The 21505-nt window shown below is 46.7% G+C and overlaps 1 protein-coding gene across 4 annotated transcripts in view; it reads right to left on the reverse strand.

Moving 5' to 3' along the window:
• Nucleotides 1-21000, reverse strand: part of TRAF6 (TNF receptor associated factor 6) — a 166958-nt gene extending 145958 nt beyond the window's left edge. For 2 of the 4 annotated variants that reach the window (XM_078684336.1, XM_078684335.1), the window contains exon 1: nt 20736-20864. The gene's annotated coding sequence lies outside the window, so the exon portion shown is untranslated. Of the gene's footprint in view, nt 1-20735 lie in introns of all 4 variants that reach the window. The other 2 variants (XM_078684333.1, XM_078684334.1) reach the window with 2 other exon arrangements.
• Between the last annotated feature and the right edge of the window lie 505 nt (nt 21001-21505).

Raw genomic sequence — 21505 nt, forward strand, 5'->3', positions numbered from 1 at the left:
AATCCCTGAAATGGCTGCCCTTTGCAGCCAGAATACAGCTGAAAATTGCGGTTATGACACACTCGGCCGTACACCACAAGGCACCCAACTACCTCACTCAAAAGGTGACTTTATCAGGAGGTGCGAGATCCAATAGAAGTACAAAGAATTTACTCTTGAAGCCTCGCAGATTCCGGAAGGAAAAAACTTACAAACGCTCCTTCTCAGGAATGGCACCCAGGATCTGGAATGCACTCCCTCCTGAAACCTGGCTTATCTCCTTCACTGCCTACTTCAAGAAAGAGGTGAAAGCCATCCTTATGGCTAAGTTAATCTGAACTCTATTTTTGTTGTTCTGAGACTTTGCACCGCTTTTGTATCTTTGGCTATCTGATTTACTAATGATATGATAATCTCATTGGATTGCGATCCTATTATGCTATTCGCTCACTACCTACTACTATATTGTACGCGTCAGCTTGTTGAAACTTGATATCCCTACCCCGTGTTTTTGTTTCTCTTAGAAATTGGTATAAGCGTCCCTATAGCCTAAGCGCTCTTGATCCCTATTGTAGTTGGATCAAAGACCCCGGACCGTCTTATATTATCGTTTATCTGACTGTTTACTGGTATTTTTATCAGCCCATAATTGCTATCCGATCATGCTATGTAATATGATACTTTACCCAATATTATGTTGTTTTGCCCTCCCCCCCTGTTTTTGTTAAGCGCTCTGATATCTGTAAAGATCTTGTTCGCGCTATATAAAACTCTGAATAAATAAATAAATGAATAAATACCAGGCCCTATCGCCTCAATGATAGAGCAGAGTACTGGTATTCATTCAGCACCAGCTCCAAAATGATTTGACTAGTTTGACCATCACTGCCACCACTGGAAAAAGCCACTAGTAGATTATATTAACCATACATTACGAGGTGTGCAAGTCAGTTAGGTTTTCCTTTCCATAGATATCTAGGACTGGGTTTACAAAGGACTTTTGAGGACAGGAGTATTCTGCTGTCATGCTGTATTGCTAATGTGAATAATATTTACGAATAAAATCCTGAATGTAACACTTTTACAAAGACAGCAGAGGCCTCGTCTATTGCCGTTTTGTTAACTTGCCTCACAACATACTGTAATCTAAGCTCTTTATAAGCAGGCACTTTACACTCGTTCTGAATCAATTAGGTACCCGTTAATGTAGCTAACATGCACTCCTGTTTGCGTACACACAACACAATATCGTTGGTGCCAACATGTTCAGAAGTGGGCTAACATTCTTGAACTCCAACACCAGCGGAAAATCACTTTGGTTGTAGGAGTACAAACAAAACCACATAACCTATGCATAGTGACACGAGTGTTGCAACGAGTTCTTACACTACAGGCAAGGTAGATACATGCCTTCTAAAGTGTTCCTCAAGCATGCACAAAACCAGTAGATATGGTTTCAAACTAAAAAGCGCTTCGGCACGGATTGGTAAAATTCCATATGTAGTATTGAGGATGAGTTAATGAGTGGTTAAATAGATGCTTCCACCCATGCACTGACTTATCATTCGAGTGCTTAGTTATTCATCGTTCCACTCACGCATCAGTTCATCCACCCATTTTCACACTTGCTCCTACCAAAGATAACATTCGCTCAAGCTCACAGATCTTAGTGGAGGCACTTTCACTTAAAAAACAGGCCTATTGGTTTTCACTAGGTTTGTTCACATATACATTTAAAGATACAGATTAAAACGTGTCGAGTTCATATTGAAATTGCAGAACCTTTAAAGCAATTCTCTAACTAGAACTGCCACCCAGCGCCCACTATTTACACTAGTTATTATATGCATAGTTATATGATGTATACTCTGTTATTGGTGTGGGGCTGCAGCATCAGGTTACAATCTTCATGCCCTGGTTTTACATCAGATGTGGAAGGTTTATGAACTGTCGTAAGACAGAGGCAAGCTGAGGATATGTTGTGCCTGTTGCTGATTGTAATCAATTGATAATTGTTCCTATACTTCTCCTGATAAAAGGGCGTACCCTACTTGCTTGAATGAGCTTTTTGCAAGCAATAGAATTGTCCACATGTGTAATGTGGAAACAGTAAATTTTTGGCAATCAAAATCGATCTTTTTTGATGATTTGGGTGGCAATTGTATTGAGGCCTGTGCTTTGCCACTGCATATAGAAACCCCGGAAACCCAGACATTTCTGAAAAACTAGACATCCTGGGGTCTAGGGCATAGTGAATTGGAAGGACACCACATCACTATGTTTTCTTATACAGAATACTTTCAAATTCATATTCTGCACAAAAACAAGCATTTTCCTCATATTTCAGGGACCAACAAAATTCCCACCATCAAGTGTTACCACATTTCTTCTGCTAAAAGAAAAATGCCACCCCACTAGTGAGGATGGGTCAAATTCCTAAGACCAGAATGGACTCAACCAGGAACTTTACCAAGACCACATCACTAAATATGGTCTGTTTCTATCTGTTTCTGTCACAGGTACTGCGCCCAGGCACACAGGTGTTCTGTTTTTATTGGAAGACGTATGGGAATACTAGGAATATTATGAAATCCCACAGATCCCCAAGAACAAAAGACACTAGGGAAAAGTAGTCAGAAAACGCAAAAAAATGGGTAGTGACAGACCAGGCATCAGGATATGCCTCCACGCCAGAACTGGTCCAACAGTCTTTCTGCCCCCTCTCCCCCCCCCAGCCCTATAGGGGCACATTGGGGCTAAACACCCTAGACTGTATGGCTGAGGACAGAGCGGGCTGTATCCACTCTATTTTTATTTCCTCTTTTTGTTTTTATTTCCTGGCGCTAAGTGGGCAGAAAAACTGTTCTGCCAATAACACTTTCACTATGACAATAGAGTAGAAGGAACTTAAAGTCTATTGCATTCCAAAAAAACTGCCAAGTTTATAACAAAGATCTGGAACCTTAGGAGGTGTAATTCAGCATGAAGACGAGGTGGTAGGATGTTCGAATGAGAGACAGCAGTCATGAAAAATCCTGCTTCCAGCCATTTTCAGATGGAATTTGGGGACTGTTAGTAGATCTTTCTTTAAAGATCTCAACCGGTGATTTGGATGATTCCAACAGCACCTCGCATGTAGCGGCGAAAGATGGAGAGTAAAAACGTTCATATGCACTATAGACACTGATTTGAAGAACATCTGCTATTTCACTGTAAACCAGTGCCAAATGGAAAGAGCAGGAGAGGTATGTTCTCTGGAACGAGGAATAGAACAACCCCAACAGTATCCTAGTTTTAGACAAACTGGTACCTGCAGATGTGATAAGTAGGCAAAGATAGAATTGCAGTAGTCTCAACAAGTATTTTAAACCTGAAGTTTCTAGGAAAAAATAGAACAGATAAAGAAAATTCTTCAGATAGTGTAGCTATAAGAAACAGGACTTCCCTACGAAATAGAGTTTGATTTGAGACAGTTAAGGAATGATCGATTTTAGCATGTAGGTTTTTACAGACAGAAACCTATGGAGAAATGAGACCTAATTTATGGGGCCACAAACGAAGCTCATAGAGAATTGATGGTGTTATAGGACAGGGAATTTCAGTCTTACAACCAGCGAGTACGAGATTGTCGGAACTCATCCAAGGAAATCCATGGGAAGGCAGTCATGAAGTTGAATAGTAATATGGCAGTCATAATCTCATATTTGTGTAATGATCTGGGTTAAAACACTCAGTGCTGTAACCTGGGTAAAAACCTATTTGTGTCAGGTGTAGAATATGATTAGCATAAACAAATTCTGCTGGTTGTTGGAAGACCACTTTCTCCAGAATTAACAAGTATGGTAACTGCGAAAGGAGTCGAAAATTGGCAAAAATCACCGGCCCAGCTTAGGTATTTTTCAATAATGGAGTGACAATTGTCATTTTCAAAGATTATGGAACTAAACGAATCAATAAGGAGGCATTAGCAATGCTTCCAAGCCAACATAAATGACAAAGTTTTAGATTTTTATATAGCGTGGAAGGCAAAAAATGTCCTTGGACCTCAGCTTTACTCGCAGTGACTGGGAAAAAGCTTTAGGAGTAGTAGAAAGACAGCGCTAACCCATAAGTATGCTTGCATATTGTATAATATTATTCTCAATAGAAAATAGTGTACTATAATTCGCACACCTGCCATGCACAGTCTTGTAATCTATGATGTAATTTCAAATGTTGCAGGATGTTATAGAACGTCATGAGCCATGTAATATGTGGGTCAATTAGCTGTGCATGGGGAGTGTGCGATTTATACATTAAGGCACAAATTATACTTACTAGAGATAACTAACTATAAATGGTGAATGTCAGTGAATTTCTAAGTTTGGTTGAACGTAAAGTAATATTTCATCACCGCTCATAAAGCAAATACTAGAGAGCCTTCAAGGAGAGGGGGGCGTGCTGCCACCCTCCTTGAGATAATAGTGGCCCTCGGGACTTAATACATCGGAGGCCTTATAGATGAAAATTATAAACAATATCTGATGTGTGTTGCTAATAGTAAGTTGTGTATTGTGTAGAAAGGTGTGTTAGGGAAAAGTGATTTTAGGGTCCCATGATATACTTTTAACGTAGATGTGAGCTGCGGTGGGCAGATGTTACATTATTTTCTAAGTGTACAGTTCGGAGTGAACTGTTGTGCTAACCTGTATACCTGGAGCAAGGATCTGTATTACATTCATAGTAATAAACTTAGTATGTGCTTTTGCTTGAATCAACATTTTTAGATCACTGTTCCAAAAAACAAAAACACTTCTAAGCAGTAAAAGAAAAAAAATAGCTAGTACCAGGCATTGAATAAATAAAGAAATCTCAACTAGGTGCATGTCAGATATGAGACAATTAAAGAATACATGAACGAATTACTGGAATTAGCCTTCACATCATTTTCTTCATGAATGGAAAACCACTTCTACATTTTGTACCTCCCCCTCCCCATCCCTCCTCCTCCCAGAAGCATTCTCAACTGGCAGCAGGCTCCACGCACATGTAGCTTCTGAATTCCCTGCAAAGCCTGCATTCAGGCAAGAGAATGCCAGCTCAGACCTTTTTAGGTCTCGCCTGGAATTAGCATCCAAAGGATGCGTCCAGGCTGGAGACTTATAGTTGCCTGTCTCGGGGGAAGGAAGGACAAGAGGGTGCCACGCGCTTCCCTTGTGCTGGATTTGACTGCGTGCACGCGCACCCACACTCACGCATGCGCACACACGCATACACAGCCACACGCATACACAGGCACACACACACACACACACACACACCCCCGTCGCCGCCGCACCTACACACACACTAGCGCACCTACACGCACACACAGAGACCCCCCACACACACACCAGCGCACCTACACACACGCACGCACACATACAAAGACCCCCCTCCCCCCCGCCATCGCCATCGCACACATACACACACACACACAAGCGCACCCCCCTCCCCCTAGAAGTAAGCCCCACTTACCGCCATTCGAGACTTCTGTAGCCGGGGCTCTCCCTCGGGCATGGGAGCCCCGCTCTCAGGCACTCCGTGGGCGCGTGCGCGGGACTTCCGAAGACGGAAGTCCCGCCCAAAGGAACTGGCTCGAACGCGCATGCGCAGTGACCAGATGCTCTGCGCCTCCTCGAAACTTGTTAACTGCGCATCGGAACCCGCCATGCAGCCGGATCACATTAGCGGTCAAAAGATAGGTTTGTTGCTGTTCTGTGACTGGGGTTGCCATAGTGCGAGTGTGGGTGTGGGATTCCCCCGGCGTGTTTCCGTCTGTGTCTCGTGCTGGGGAAGCCCGTTTGGCTGCACATGTGTACAAACCGACGTCAGACAAAAAGCCAAAATCCCAAGATACATTCATACTTGAAGGCGCGCCCCGAGCAGTAATGGAGAGAGTGCACGCGGTGCACGCAAATTCATTACAAGCCCTGATCACTGGGTAGTGACAGACTAGGCCTGTGTGGTCGTTAAGTGGTGGAGGGGGAACATGGTCTGTAGGGTTGTTACCCGACAGGGACGGCTCAGGGTTCCCATGCAGGGCACAAGTGCAACATTCTCCTACTCCTGGAGAAACAACTAAAATCATGAAAATAAACCACTATGGGGACTTATAAGAACCGCGATATATGGTGGAGAAAACTGGCTTTTACACTCCCATCCTTCCCAATATCCTGTGATATCAGGAAAAGACACCAAGCCTATGCACGCAGAGCTAAATGGCCAAGCTCAAAAATCCAGGAAGGCCTGACAAAAGATACAGCACCTTGCATAAGCAGGATTTCAAAACATGGACCCAGGATGCAGTAGGTGTCAACGCCTATTTTTTTATGTAGTGTCTCATTGAAAATGAAGCACTTAATTGAAAAGCAGAGTGCAGCCAGGGAGTTTAAAGCAGACTGTCTTAAGATCCGCCATTAATTTACAGGGTCAACTTTCTACATCCTACGGATCACGCCAAGTGAGGGGTCTTGTACCAACCCTAGAAGTACCTCCCAGTCAGCAGCAGTCCAGCATCTTTTCTTACTACCCCCTTCACATTGAGTGGCCCCTCACCATTCCTTACCACTCCTTTACTTTGTGCGGTCATCATGCCACACCTCCTGCTACCCTTTCACATTGAGCAGTCCTGTATATTCTTACTACTCCACCACATCCCCCGTCCTGCACCATTCCATAACACTTCCTCAGATTAAGCAGTTTTACACCATTCTGGTCTGGCTGTACTCTCCCTCACACTGAGCGATCCTGCACTATTCCTTGTTACTCCCTCACACCGAGCAGACTGCACCATTCCCTGCATCTCCCCCACAGCCAACTCTTTAGCACAATTCTTTACTGCCCTCCCACCTCCTCTAAACCATACAGTCACCCTAGTAGCAAGGCCTACATTCCCAAATAAATCGTACCCAGAGCGCTCTTACATCAGTAATTGCTGTCCCTCCTGGAAGGCGTGGGCGAACCTTACCATCAATCCACCCACGCATAAACAAAGAGTAAAGGAGAATAATGTTAAGAAACCATTTGTTACAGATTCCAAAGTTACGAGCGCAATCCTCCTATCTGCTACTCTGGAAGGTCTATAGGCCTGTTTCTACATCTCGTCTGTATAGAGAAGGACTACGCGGTAACAAGTAACTGATAAGCCCATCATTGACTCTATTTCTGTTTGTTGCTCAACAGCATCACAAGCTCTTTCTAGTATTTGATCACTGGCTCACCACAAATTGGCAGACGCTGTGAGAAGTTGGCCCGATATATAGTGCTCACTATTCTAGTGATCACTTTGTATCATACCAAACAACCCTTATTGATGAATGGTTGTAAGTCAACCTTATTAGACCAGCTATCCTAGGAGCGTGGACAAGAGCAGTCTTTAGGCTAAACTCTAGAGGGCGTGTTAAGCCAGCTGTTTTACCATCACATATACCCCTTGAACATCAAGTGAAAGGACACCACACAAGTTGTTATAAAAATATAGGATATTTATTAATAACAGTTCTACCCTGAACTCTTTATGAGTCAGGGAGCTAAGCACAATACAAAACTCTTATGAAAATACTTCAAGTTGCACAATTTACACAAATGCCCGAGGGGCACGAAAAACCATATACACAAAAAGTGGAATGCGAAATACTAGCAGGTAAGTAACAAGATCCAGAGGCTTCAGGATCGCTAGGACTACACTACTGAACCCTAAGGTTAGGAGCAGGAGGCCTAGGGAGATCGGGTGCAGAGTGTGCACTCTCACGCGGGATGCGGGAAGAAGTCTATGGATGCTAGCGTTTCTAAAGTTACTGTTTCCGGACGAATCCGACTAGATAGACTGAAAACGAAAAAGGATCTGGACACTAGGAGAGTGAACCTGTGCAGGAGCACCGAAATGCTCGAGTTACCTAGCCCAGGGGCTGCGGCTGCATAGGGTTCAAATGACGTCGGGAATCCTCGTTGAAGTCTATGGAGCCTGAAAGAAGAAGTTGCTGGCAGGCGACCAGTGAAGATGTTCGGTGTGATCCAAGGCTGGATCAGTGAAGGAGACGACCTGAAAGCAGAGGGGACTCAGTTCTTAATCACTAGCCAGTGATTATGTGGGCACCAGGATGGCACCGGATGAAGTCACCTCGACCAGGTGAGTGGGCGACGCTGCACTCTGCAGTCACACGGGCTAGGAGGCGTTGTCGGCGTCCAGGCTGGAGGTGCGAGCTGTCCCACGAGGCTGTCGGCGATGCTGGACTCAGGATTTGAGCAACAAACCTTGGCAAAGGCAAGCCCACGTGGTGGAGTCAAGATGGTGTCTGGAGTGGACCAGGAGGGTCCAGGGCACTTCTTGTTGGACAAGAAGCAAGGGCCAGTCTAGGGGACCTAGACCAGCAGTGAAAACGTCGTGGTACGTCGTCAAGAGGGTCACTAGCCAACGGGCAAGTGACCGGACAACGTGGCAAGCAGCAAAGAAGCAGAAGGGCCCCACGCAGATCTCGTGGATGCTGGACTTCGGTGCTGGAGCTGCTTAGGGTTAGGGCTTCTCAAACCCCAATGCACTTACTCGAGGGTCTCTCGGGGGTCGTGCTGGTGAAGCGTCGTGCAGGTCTTGAAGATGGCCGGTCCCACGGGTCTCGTCACACCCACGAATCTCAGCTGGGCTGGATGATGTAGGTAGAGGTCAGAGATGGCAGGGAATCCGGGTCTCGTCGAGCTGGGCAGTCTTGATCCGAAGGATGGACGTGCAGCAAACCGCAAGAGCTTCGATGGTGCCTGCTGGTTCAGGGTGGCTACTCCTTAGCCACAAGGGAGAGTCTTCAGAAAAGTCAAGAGTTCCTTTCGTGGAAAGTAGTTCAAGATTCAGAATGATCTAATTTGGGAAGGGGGCCTGCTCCTACCTTTATCCTAAGAAAAGGGGCTGGCACGCGACTAGGTCCTGCCCTATGGGTGGGACCAGGAGGGGGGTGGTTACACCCCTCTCCTTTGTCCGGTCTCTCCCCAGCTCAGGGGCTGGGGTGCCCCAGGAACTGGTTTGAGCCGGCATATGCACAGTGAGCACCGGGGTGCCACTTGCAGTCACCTTCCTTTCAGCCCTGCCTACCTGGGATACACAAAATCCTGTCTGGGATGGTGCTGGCACCGCCCCTGACAGGAAACCCTTTGTCCAGGCCTCCCTTGCTGGAAGGGCTCCCAGCAGCAGGAGGGCAGACTTCTGTCTCGGTGGCAGCATCCATTTTGTGGAGCTGAGGCTGTGTTCAACTTTAACCGGGGTTACAGCTACCAACATGTCTTCTCCCTCTAGAGGGGTGGAATGCTACCCCCGTCGCCAGAACTGGCGAGGGGGTAGTATTCCAAAGCGTATGACACCTTACACGACATGTTTAGATAATGTCAGACCAAAGTTACCATAACCGCGAGGAATATAAGGCACTTAAGAGTATATGGTCTGACGCTATCATGGAAACGGCTAAGGGATAGATCCCGAAGGCCGCAGAAAGGGTCAGCTCATGCCAGAGCACTATCTCACACGATTCCAAGCACTCTGCCTCCAGGATTGTTAAGGCCTGCCATAGGAGTGACTGATAGGAGATCTGTGTGCCCATTTTAGGTTTAGATATAGGTATACTATATCTAAAGCAAAGGGTGATTACACCACCTTGCCCCAGCTGTCAAGCAGCTAGTTGTGTCAGTTTTGGATGGCCAGCCAGGGGTGGCATAATACATGCTTCAGCCCCTGGTAGGCCCTGGGTACACCTATGCCCTGGATACCTAAGGTATACTGTACAGGGACTGATAAGGTGACTCAGTATCCAATCAGATATGTACCTAGGGTACATGGAATCCATTTTAGCAGAGAGAGCAGTGGGTCTGGGGTCCTGAATAGCAGGGCCCCAGGTCAACTAAGTCAGAAACCAGCAAAACACCAGGCAAAAAGTTGGGGGCAACCATAGTCAGGGATCTACCTTCCTACATAAACCCCCCCCCCCCCCAACGAAAGGAGATAAGGCTATCCTTGACCAGGTAAGCCTATATTGTCTAAGTGGCCATATAAGGAAGTACCAGCACTGGCATGGTTACCCTCTATCTCATGGTCCACTAAGCAATCCCTCACCCTAAGGGTGTCTGAGGGTCTCCACCATAGGGAATCTCTACCTGTGGTGTGTTTTGGCAAAGTAAAAGGCTGGTGCTGAGATGGAGTACTGAAGTGAGGCCCCACTAATTTTGGGCTCAGCTTCCTCCCATCATTATCCACCATAGAGGCCTTTCTTTCCAAGACTGAGTTGTGTTGAGCTCTCAGGGTCAACCTCTGGCTACCTAAAGTTAGAGGCTGGGTCCCTCTGTTTGGCTTACTGGAGGGACAGGTCAGGTTTGGGGCCCTTAGGTCCCAGGTTTGGCTGTGCCCAACAGTGTCCATCTGGGGGAGGTCCCTAGCTAATTTTAAGGGGGATCCCTCAGGAGTTTGTTTTATTTTCACTTGGCTAGGACTACTAGCTTCAGTGCCCTTAATCTGCTGATTGGGGAATTCTTTTGGACAGGGGGCCCTTTGGGGTCCACCACTGGTCTCCCTGACCTCTACAGCCCTGGGCTGACTGAGGCAGGGTAGAGAGAGGCAGGTTACCTGCTCCAGACTGGGTCCCACCTTGGAAGGGTCCACTGACATCAGGGGTTCTGCCAGGCTAGGCCTGACTACCTCTGGGGCAGTTTCTTCACAAGGGGTCAGATCAGTTCCCTGAGGAGGCTGATCCTTTCCTAAAGTCTGGTGGGAGGGAGATTTCTCTTCCTCCTCAATGCTCTCTGTCTGAGTGGAGTGATCCCTAGTTTCAGGCTTCACAACACTATTATCTGTCTGAGTTTGAGCTGTGGCCATCACAACTCTCCCAACCTTTTCAGGAGGGGACTCAGTTTGGGTGTGGGCTGTTACCATCACAGCCTTGCCAACCTGTTCTGGGAAGGAATTTGTCTGAGATTGGGCTGTGACTGGCACAGCCCTCCTGACCTGCTCAGGGAGGACATCTTGGACTGGGGCTGTGGCTATCACTGCCCCCACTAACCTTACCATGGAGGTTTACCATTTTGAAATGGGTTTCTTGCTCTACCTCAGCCCAGGCTGAGATCTCTAAATCATTCCCCAGTAGGCAATCTACAGGCAAGTTTGATGACACTGCCACTCTCTTGGGGCCAGTGACACCTCCCCAGCTGAGATTTACCACTGCCATGCGATGATCTCTCTGCACTCCATCAATATTGGTCACCTGATATGTGGCTCTAGGTAAAAGTTGCCTTGAGGGGACTAGGCTCTCAGTCACCATGGTGATGCTAGCCCCTGTATCTCTATAGGCCTCAACTTTTATACCATTGATGAGGGGCTCCTGTCTGTACTTGCTCAAAGTGTTGGGACAAGCAGTGAAGTTGGCAAACCCTATGCCATTTTCACAGACAAGAGTATCTAGGTCAGGGGACCTGGTTAGGCCAGAGTCCCCAGGAACTCCCAAAGTAAATGCACCCAAATTCTTGGGGGCACTCCCACCACCTGGGGGATTACTACTAGTAGTAACAGGGGGCTTGGGAATGTTACTTGGGGGTATGTTCTCCTTATTGGGGTTCTTTGGGCAACTGCTGTCAGTTTTCCAATGACCCACCTGCTTGCAGGTTTGGCAATAAGGTTTCTTCTGGGTATTGGAAGGATTCTGGGACCCACCCCCCTCGGAGGATTTTTGGGGCCCTGATGTGGTTTGATCTGTAGATTTATTCCCACCCTTCTCTTGAGGCTTGGTTGATTCCTTCTTCTGGTCACCACCTTGGTTCTTAGGCCTAATCCTGGTTCTGACCCATTTGTCTGCCCTCTTACCCAATTCTTGTGGAGAGGTCAGATCAGAGTCTACCAGGTGCTGGTGTAATAACTGGTTCTGACAATTATTTAAGACTTACTCTCTCATAATAATATTATACAATCCTGTGAAGTCAGTAACTTTACTACCCAGTAGCCAGCCTTCCAAAGCCTTAGTGACACAATCAACAAAGTCAGCCCAATCCTGAGACTGAGTTTTCTGGGTGTCTCTGAACAGCAACCTGTACTGCTCAGTTGTTAAGCCAAACCCATCAATCAGTGTATTCTTCAGGACTTGGTAATTGTTAGCATCCTCAGCTCTAGTAGTGAGGAGCTTATCTCTACCTTTACCTTCAAAGGAGAGCCACAATATAGCTGCCCACTGACTCTGGGGGATGCACTGGACAGTGCAGGCCCTCTCCAAAGCAGTCATCCATTTGTGGATGTCATCCCCTTGTTTAAAGGGGGGCACTATTTTACTCAGGTGTCTAGTATCAAACCTCCTGTCTTTATCTTTAGGGATAATGCTGCCACCAGTGGGGACTGCCCCACTCAACTGTTGCTCTCTAGCAAAGGCAAGCTTTTCTTTGGCAAGGGCAAGTTCTTCTCTCTCAATCCTCAGATTAGCTTGTTTCATCCTTGCTTCATGTTCTCTTCTCTGAGGGGAAGTCATTCTCCTCTGGGGAGAAGTCTTTCTCCTCTGAGAAGAGGCGTGGGAGTGCACAGATCTATTGGAGTCCCTAGAATGAGACCTATCTCTTCTAACTCCAAAGTTAGGCCTGCTTAGGGTCAGTACTGGGGGTCCCCCAGATCCTTCCCTATGTAGGTCTAAGTTGGCCCTAGTAAGTCTGCTGACTAGCTCAGGACCATTGTCTGCCTCATCCCCAGAAATAACCTCTTCATCCTCTTCCTCCTCTACTTCCTCAGTTTCAGGGAGGTCAGGATCACCAAGGGTAACTTCTAAGGGGGGCATGCTCCCATCTGTATGAGTAGCTCTTCTAGCATCATAAGTCTCTAAGAGACCTAACAGAAAAGGAGTGGTAGGGTTAGAACCCTGTTTTAGTTTCCTGGAGGTACACAATTGTCTCATCTCCTGGAAGCTAAGGGCTGCATATCTGGAAGTGACCTGTGGAGGGTCAACAGCCACAAGGGGAGTCTCTGAAGACTCTCCATGGGTAGACATGCTTCTAGTGTGGTGTAAGTGATGCACGTACCTACACTATGGGTTTACCTACTGATCCCTTGCTAAGAGTTGTAGTCAGGGTGTGCTAAGCCCTGTTACACTACAACAGCTGGTTCAGTAGAACTCAGAGTATTCTAAGTTAAGTTATATGTACCTGGGTACTTATGTGATCTTTCAATTGATATTCTTAGGATACGTGCGAGGCAAAACAACAGCAAGCTCAAATCCCACCGCTGCCACCAATGTGACAAGTTGGCCTGATATATAGTGCTCACTATTCTAGTGATCACTTTGTATCATACCAAACAACCCTTATTGATGATTGGTTGTAAGTCAACCTTATTAGACCAGCTATCCTAGTAGCGTGGACAAGAGCAGTCTTTAGGCTAAACTCTAGAGGGCGTGTTAAGCCAGCTGTTTTACCATCACATATACCCCTTGAACACCAAGTGGAAGGACACCACACAAGTTGTTATAAAAATATAGGATATTTATTAATAACAGTTCTACCCTGAACTCTTTATGAGTCAGGGAGCTAAGCACAATACAAAACTCTTATGAAAATACTTCAAGTTGCACAATTTACACAAATGCCCGAGGGGCACGAAAAACCATATACACAAAAAGTGGAATGCGAAATACTAGCAGGTAAGTAACAAGATCCAGAGGCTTCAGGATCGCTAGGACTACACTACTGAACCCTAAGGTTAGGAGCAGGAGGCCTAGGGAGATCGGGTGCAGAGTGTGCACTCTCACGCGGGATGCGGGAAGAAGTCTATGGATGCTAGCGTTTCTAAAGTTACTGTTTCCGGACGAATCCGACTAGATAGACTGAAAACGAAAAAGGATCTGGACACTAGGAGAGTGAACCTGTGCTGGAGCACCGAAATGCTCGAGTTACCTAGCCCAGGGGCTGCGGCTGCATAGGGTTCAAATGACGTCGGGAATCCTCGTTGAAGTCTATGGAGCCTGAAAAAAGAAGTTGCTGGCAGGCGACCAGTGAAGATGTTCGGTGTGATCCAAGGCTGGATCAGTGAAGGAGACGACCTGAAAGCAGAGGGGACTCAGTTCTTAATCACTAGCCAGTGATTATGTGGGCACCAGGATGGCACCGGATGAAGTCACCTCGACCAGGGGAGTGGGCGACGCTGGACTCTGCAGTCACACGGGCTAGGAGGCGTTGTCGGCGTCCAGGCTGGAGGTGCAAGCTGTCCCACGAGGCTGTCGGCGATGCTGGACTCAGGATTTGAGCAATAAAAATTGGCAAAGGCAAGCCCACGCGGTGGAGTCAAGATGGCGTCTGGAGTGGACCAGGAGGGTCCAGGGCACTACTTGTTGGACAAGAAGCAAGGGCCAGTCTAGGGGACCTAGACCAGCGGTGAAAACGTCGTGGTACGTCGTCAAGAGGGTCACTAGCCAACGGGCAAGTGACCGGACAACGTGGCAAGCAGCAAAGAAGCAGAAGGGCCCCACGCAGATCTCGTGGATGCTGGGGGGCTGGACTTCGGTGCTGGAGCTGCTTAGGGTTAGGGCTTCTCAAACCCCAATGCACTTACTTGAGGGTCTCTCGGGGGTCGTGCTGGTGAAGCGTCGTGCAGGTCTTGAAGATGGCCGGTCCCACGGGTCTCGTCACACCCACGAATCTCAGCTGGGCTGGATGATGTAGGTAGAGGTCAGAGATGGCAGGGAATCCGGGTCTCGTCGAGCTGGGCAGTCTTGATCCGGAGGATGGACGTGCAGCAAACCGCAAGAGCTTCGATGGTGCCTGCTGGTGCAGGGTGGCTACTCCTTAGCCACAAGGGAGAGTCTTCAGAAAAGTCAAGAGTTCCTTTCGTGGAAAGTAGTTCAAGATTCAGAATGATCTAATTTGGGAAGGGGGCCTGCTCCTACCTTTATCCTAAGAAAAGGGGCTGGCACGCGACTAGGTCCTGCCCTATGGGTGGGACCAGGAGGGGGGTGGTTACACCCCTCTCCTTTGTCCGGTCTCTCCCCAGCTCAGGGGCTGGGGTGCCCCAGGAACTGGTTTGAGCCGGCATATGCACAGTGAGCACCGGGGTGCCACTTGCAGTCACCTTCCTTTCAGCCCTGCCTACCTGGGATACACAAAATCCTGTCTGGGATGGTGCTGGCACCGCCCCTGACAGGAAACCCTTTGTCCAGGCCTCCCTTGCTGGAAGGGCTCCCAGCAGCAGGAGGGCAGACTTGTGTCTCGGTGGCAGCATCCATTTTGTGGAGCTGAGGCTGTGTTCAACTTTAACCGGGGTTACAGCTACCAACATGTCTTCTCCCTCTAGAGGGGTGGAATGCTACCCCCGTCGCCAGAACTGGCGAGGGGGTAGTATTCCAAAGCGTATGACACCTTACACGACATGTTTAGATAATGTCAGACCAAAGTTACCATAACCGCGAGGAATATAAGGCACTTAAGAGTATATGGTCTGACGCTATCATGGAAACGGCTAAGGGATAGATCCCGAAGGCCGCAGAAAGGGTCAGCTCATGCCAGAGCACTATCTCACACGATTCCAAGCACTCTGCCTCCAGGATTGTTAAGGCCTGCCATAGGAGTGACTGATAGGAGATCTGTGTGCCCATTTTAGGTTTAGATATAGGTATACTATATCTAAAGCAAAGGGTGATTACACCACCTTGCCCCAGCTGTCAAGCAGCTAGTTGTGTCCGTTTTGGATGGCCAGCCAGGGTTGGCATAATACATGCTTCAGCCCCTGGTAGGCCCTGGGTACACCTATGCCCTGGATACCTAAGGTATACTGTACAGGGACTGATAAGGTGACTCAGTATCCAATCAGATATGTACCTAGGGTACATGGAATCCATTTTAGCAGAGAGAGCAGTGGGTCTGGGGTCCTGAATAGCAGGGCCCCAGGTCAACTAAGTCAGAAAACCAGCAAAACACCAGGCAAAATGTTGGGGGCAACCATAGTCAGGGATCTACCTTCCTACAGACGCCACCTTATTAACTCTACGAAGTAGGTTTAAGCACATCATGCAGATGGTATCTGGCTCAGAGCTATTTAAGTTGGAAGACAAGGAAACTGCAATAACAATAATGCTGGCAGACGAAACGGAGTGTACAGCACCTCGTGTGATAGCACTTCTCCAAAGAGCCACTGTAGGTACAATGGAAAATATTGGGCAGCATCTACGTATTCCATTAAACTCCCACCAAACCAAACTTTGTCAATACTTAAACTAAATGGGCAATGTACTTTAGCAAAAACCTTTGCTGCCTCAGTACATACAACAGTCAAGGTGTACTTTTTTTAAGAGGGAAAGTCAAACCTCAAACATCAACCAAGGGGTATGACACCACTGTCCTGTTGGTCATCAGGAAAAAGTAGGTCCAACTCAACTGGACTGCTTCAGTCCCCCATTTTTAGGTCGAGCATCAGCGCATGCATTGTCTGCAAGACCTGTTGTATTCCCTCTACCAAGTGAAATCCCGCCTGCTCCTTACTATTGGTTCACTTGTGCTTTGGTGTTCTTTGCTGGCTCCTTTTTGGCCGTGCAGCTGCCCATAGACCAGGTAAAGACCCCCCCATTGTGGGGCTACAAGGCTCAGCCTAAGTCGATTGTTCTGCAGGTCTCTCGGATAGGGGGCGGGCTAGGGGCAGACAGCGAAGGGCGACCGACCTAAGCGAAGGAGGGAGTTGGCTCTGTGGAATGTCATCAGGGAATGTGACTGGGACATGAGTGTACATACATCAGGCGGTATGCATACCTCGAAGCTTCTCTTCCCGAACATTATTAGTATTCAGGGGCATATGTGGGCCGAGCCATTCAAATCTCTGCAGATCTGTTGTCAGTCACTAATAATCTATACTCTGATTCGTGCTGTGGGATGAGTGTGTTACAAATCACATGCGAACATAACAATAACAAACAAGGACATCAGCACACACCCTTTTGCATTATTCAGCTGCATGCGCTTTGTAGTCTGAGTGTGTTACTGCTGCCTATAAGGGCATCCGAGTTGCTTCTAAGCTTATGCATTGTTCGGCCATTGCATAGTCTCTTTTACCAGTCAAGTAAATAGTTTGACTACCTGTAGCATTTGTGTTCACAGTGCAAGGATTGAATAACTTTCCGAACTAATGCTTCTTGTAAAAGGAGTGTAAATGTTTAAAAACAAAAACAAAAATAAAAGGCATTGCCATTTACAATGCCAATAGCTCTAACTTTAATAATGCGAGACCTTTGCATTGCAAATGCTTGTTAGAACGCTGTGGTTCTGCTGCAGATAACAGAACAGAGGAATGAGGCTACAGAGCATCCTAATCTACGGCCTATGCCAATGGTCAGCGCTCAGTGCTCAGTGTGCTGGGGTATATGGCTGGTTAACAAGCTCTTCTGTACCAGTCGACAGTAAACGTGAGATCATTAACATTTTGTTGCACAAAGCTGAACTTGAAAGGATATCCCTGCCATCACCTCCATTACTCTGAGCCGCCTTTCATTTTTACTTAGATAAATCTATGTCAAAAACTGCTTATTTGATATGCAAAATTAACAAAACCTGCAAGAAGTCCCCAAGTCAGTGTGACACCTCTAATCCATGAATGCATCTTTTTATAACAACGCTTCTATTTCAGAACTTGTTTTTTTAGGTCTCGCCTACCAAACAGTGCTTGTACTGTCTGTAGCAAGGTGTATTGTCAGCAAAGAGGGGCTGAGAACCTGCCCATTACTTGCTATTGGTTGTCCTTATCGTCACACTCATTTGATTGCTTTAGTGTTCGCTTTAGTGGGCTTTCCTTCGTCTCTTTGTGTTCTTCTTTCACCTGGGGCATGGACGCATTACCTGCATCCTTCCACTGTGAGCCAGAGAGTGTAGCACTCCTCCTCACCCTTCAATTGAAAAGAGAACCTGGAAATCTTCGGAGCACATAGGGGTTTCCGAAATGCCAAAGCCCAGCTACTGGAACCCCCCCACATTCAGTTGAGAACGATACATAAAAAACAGTCTGTCTCTGGTAGTGCCACTAGAATCTGGAATCTGTCTCCATCTAACCATCTGCCTAGTATCAGGCTCCTCCTTTTTGACAGACATCTGGGTTAATTCACCCTCGACCAGACTTAAGAACACTCTCTGATTGCGATCAGATCTTCCCTCGCTATATGACCAGCCGCGGCCCGTGCAGGAAAGAGAAGTGGGGCTGGGTGTGGGGATTTCGACAGGTGATGACGAGGGTAAATTAAATAAATAATACCTTTTCACTCGTCCTCTGTCGAAATCCCCCCTCCCCAGGCCCCACCGCTCTTACCTGCATGGACCGTGGCTGTATATAACCCCACCAACTAAACTGATGCTTTAACCAAGTATTTCCTCTGCTCAAGTGCTGTAACTGATCTTGTGACTACTCCTGCACACACCCACCGAAGTAATTTCTGAATTTAATTACTCTTAATGTAACCAGCTGTAACTCTTATCTTCTACTTGTTGTAAAGCGCTTAGATGGCTTTGGGCCATGTTCGTGCTATATAAAATATCAAAAATAAAATAGACAAAATGATATTTACAGATTAGTAACTTTACATACAAAATATAGACTTGGAGAAAAAGAGTAGAGAGGCGCACTCAATGAAGTCAGTAACACAAAATGTCCATTAAATATGTAGATCTTCTGTTGTTTTCTTAAATATATTCTTTATTTTCTTTCATATACAACGGCACAGCCAACGCGTTTCATTCCCAATTGTGCCTAGGGAATTTCATCAGGGCATATACTAAACAGTCGGGTTGATGTGGTAGTCCTAGATGAGGTAGCTCGTAGAGAGCTGTTGTGAAGAATGATCGCAATAGATCACAGCGTGTTCCTGAAAAACGCTTGCCACTCAGGTCCGAGTGGAATGATAGTTCGTATCCCCCGAGTTAGTTGAAAAGTGCAACTTTGGAAAGTCAAGGTGTATGTTGATCCTGGACCCCTTAAGGGAACTGTAAGGCGGGGGACGTTCAGCGCGCTCCAGGAGATAACCGGCGTGTATGGTACTTTGTCTTCGCGTTATTGCGGAACGGTACCTCTGATATGGTCCCCGTTCTCCACCGCTCCTCCTCATGGATTAATGGAAGCCTAGTATTTCCTCTGCTCAAGTGCTGTAACTGATCTTGTGACTACTCCTGCACACACCCACCGAAGTAATTTCTGAATTTAATTACTCTTAATGTAACCAGCTGTAACTCTTATCTTCTACTTGTTGTAAAGCGCTCAGATGGCTTTGGGCCATGTTCGTGCTATATAAAATATCAAAAATAAAATAGACAAAATGATATTTACAGTTTAGTTTTACATACAAAATATAGACTTGGATCTACATGAATGCAAAATGTGAACAGGAGCAGGATTCGATCTGAACCCTGCACAAGTGTTTCTGGTCAGTGCTTGCAATGGAGTGTCATACGCGAGACCAGGGCTTTGAGTAGGCCGGGTCTCACCGGGTCTGAGCACCGGCAGATTTTTAAAGGGGGCTCGAAACGGGTCTCTATCGGGCTCTGTTTTGTGCCCTGGCACAGGCAGTGCGTTTTTTTTCCGGACTGCAGTGACAGCAGGTACATCGATGTGCGCATGCGCACACTGCTCACTCCTCACTAGTGGAGAAGTTACGGTATGACATCATGCCAAGTGAACGTTGTAGGAGAGGGGAAATTCTTTAGAGAGAGTCATTTTCTCTATTTTTTTTTTTTTTACAGAGTTTTATATAGCCCGAACTTGACCCGAATCGGATATCAGAGCGCTTTACATAGCACCAGTTGCATGACATGAGGAACACATTCATTTTTTTTTTTGTTAGGCACAGGGAGATTAAGAGATTTGCCCAGAATCACAGGATGTTCAGGTCATTGCCGAGACTCAAACCTAGGTCCCCAGATTCAAAGTCGACCGCCCTAGCCGTTAAATCAACTCATCTCCCCTATTGATTTCCCTTCTCTTTTTGAAACTCAGGAACAGCAACATTGTCGTGGTGTCACCAGGGCTTTAAGTGGAATCTTTTTCAATATTAAACACAACAAGCCAGAGTTGCTGCTTATTTATCTTATGCAACTAACAACCATTGACAAAGCCAATAGTCCTGATTTGTTGTAGGTATGATGCTACTTGTTGGATCATATATCTGGATGCAATGACAAAAACAGCAAAATACAAGTTGGGCGGCACACTATGCTAAGCACAGAGTTTGAGCTTGTGTTTTTAAGCCACACCCTTAATGACATTGCCCCCCCCCCCCGTTTTTTCATTCATCTTAAAGCTCAGCGCGAGACAAACATTCATATGCACACTGCAAACATGTGACAGAGGAACACTGAAGGCTCTCTGACTTCCTGACAGTGTCTCACCTCAGCTCATTGCCTATCTTTACTGACAGGTCTCTTGCCTATCAGCTGTGAGTCAAGAAGCTGCTGTAATTCTGACTTTCTATAAATGATCAATGGTGAGTTTTAATAATGGGTTCAGGTTGTAACTTGTCTGCCTAGATCACTTCAAGTACCAAGACCTGAACTACACAAGAGGCCATAAATAGGAGGGGACAAGTGCTTACGATCCGAAATAAAACTGTCCTTTAAAACGTGGAACATGATTTATGCTTCAAGCCCTTTGCAGTGTTTGCACTCATGTCTCTCTTGTGTCCTCGAATCTACCTTCTTCCCCTTTCCTGGACCCTGTGACACTTCCGAGACCTGCCCCAACCACGCTAACCTTTCAGAAAATGAAAGGAAGTAGTCCTTACCTCCCACTAGTACACGGCTGATGCTAAATCCGGCTGCCCCTGCCTTCTGCTCGGCTGTCAGAGGGTTGATTAAAGGAAATACTCGAAATAACTTCTGAAAAGGAAGGCGAGGCATTCAGGAGGCTATCGTGATTGACAGGTTCAGGACAGTAATGGGAGGGGCTTGGTGGCAGCGCTCGCCCACGCATCCTGTGATTGGCTAGAAGAATCAAACGCCCTGGAACAAAATGCTCATCCGCTATGGCGAACGACCCTGAAGTCCGGAAGTGTTTCCCTGAGCTACTCCGGAAATAAGGTCCAGCCTCTGTAGGGCCGGTAATGTGAATAGTATTTAATGCGCTTTCGGAAACTGCAATCTAGGAGTAGTGTAAATCCTCGGTTGTAGTGGCAACGGGATACCCTGTTTCTGCACGTCAGTGGCTGCTCTACTCCAGGCTCAAAAGTGAAGAACAGTGCAGGCGTGGCTTCTTCTTCTTTGAGTGGGGACTCCTTTGCATATATGCCAACATTTTAGGACAGGGACGTGGGAGATTTAAAATTAAAAATCGGGAGAATGAAAATTCCCCCTTGACTTCTATTGTGGCATTGAGGGACTGGAAGCAGGAAGAAAAGAAACAATTGTAGAATTGTGAAGACATAACTGCCGAGGTTTCAATTTGCTATGTATGACATTTCCATAATTACAGCGTAGTTATGAGTGACATTTTAATTTTAATTTTATTTATGCATTTTTATATAGCGCGGACTTTACCCGAAGGCGTCAGAGCGCT

The sequence above is a fragment of the Lissotriton helveticus genome, chromosome 3_2 (genome assembly GCF_964261635.1).
Source record: "Lissotriton helveticus chromosome 3_2, aLisHel1.1, whole genome shotgun sequence".
In the NCBI taxonomy this organism is placed as follows: Eukaryota; Metazoa; Chordata; class Amphibia; order Caudata; family Salamandridae; genus Lissotriton; species Lissotriton helveticus.